Below are 1,427 nucleotides of genomic sequence, written 5' to 3'. Positions count from 1 at the left end.
GTGCCCATCCTTCATCCCTGTCTGTAGTGGGATGAAGTGTGATTTAGGGACAGGTGTGTTTACAGAGACCCTGGGTGTTGCCAATGCACCTGGCAGGCAGGGATTCAGTGGAAGGGGTGGACTGTTATGCAGGCTACAGCCAGAGTGAGGAGTGCAGAGTCAGTTGCCATGTACAATGCTTTTGCCTACATATCTCTATCGTATCTCATCACAGGTCAGCATTACTAATTTCCATGGAAGACATGGTCTGATAGACAACAATATCTTTTTCACCATGGATTCACTGAAACTCCCTGCTGGCTATGTAGCACAGCCATACGATGTCTTCAACATGGTCATAGTGGAGAGCACTCACTCCTGTGTATGTAGAGGTCAGTATCTATGACCCCAGGTCACAGGTGGTAGTACTTTTCATTTGCTGTTCATCCTTGCTTCTGTAGGCAGGAAAGGCATCGGTTGAATGGAAAAGCTTCTATTGATCTGCCTGAACAATGTGTTCAATATCCATTTTCTTGTAAACATACTCAGTAGGTTCCACTGGAACATGAACTCACTTTGGGGAAAGGTTGATTAAATGTGATCCATTTTTGTATCATAAAAACTGCAGAGCCATTCATCTCAGTGAGGGCCATTGTTTCACAGGAGAGATTCATGGGACATGGACTCCCCCATTGCATTTAATTATTCAGTTTCACTCCTAGAGAAAGTTATTCTGTGACAGGGATAGTATGATGGAGCCCACTAAGAAGCAGCTCTGTGCAGGATTTAATATTAACAAATTGGCATTCCATGTTTACTTGGGAGTAATCCAAAGCTGAGGCCCTTGTCCAGAGATGGGCAATGGACTCCTAACAATTGAACCTCTATGAGTCACTGGTCCTTGATGAGGCCTGTGTTGGCCTGTGAAGTTAGGATGTCTCATAGGACAAGATCAGGCCACAACTGAGAACTTTTTGCTCTAACCGCATTTCACTAAAACAAGACTGTACCTTCAGGTACCTCTTCTGCAGTGAAGGCCTTCATGAGGTAACATAGTTTTCTGAGGTTAACATAAAGTATTAGTTGGAAAAGTCCTTAAAGGGATTCCCAAGCCCTGCCCAGATTACTGCATTTTGTTTTTAACCGCCCCCACACCATGTTTGAAAACCGAATAAATACAGACTACCCAGGCGAGTCTTGGACTAAACCCAGAGACTCTCAAATTGTGTAAGAGAGTTACATCCTGCAGGAGCCCTAAAATCGTTTCAGTTGCCTAATTTATTTAAGTCGTTGCTCTCCACTCATTTGGGATCTAGCAGGCCTGATCAGCCTGCAATGACCATGGGTTCTTAAACCAATATTTGACACTTGAACAGGGACTTATAATCCTTACACTGGAAATTTTTTTCCAGATGAGGAAATCTCCATAGTTTGGAGTGTGGGAGATA

This window comes from Chinchilla lanigera, unplaced genomic scaffold (assembly GCF_000276665.1).
Source record: "Chinchilla lanigera isolate Chin_1 unplaced genomic scaffold, ChiLan1.0 scaffold00329, whole genome shotgun sequence".
In the NCBI taxonomy this organism is placed as follows: Eukaryota; Metazoa; Chordata; class Mammalia; order Rodentia; family Chinchillidae; genus Chinchilla; species Chinchilla lanigera.
Note: the sequence above shows the minus strand (reverse complement) of the source record.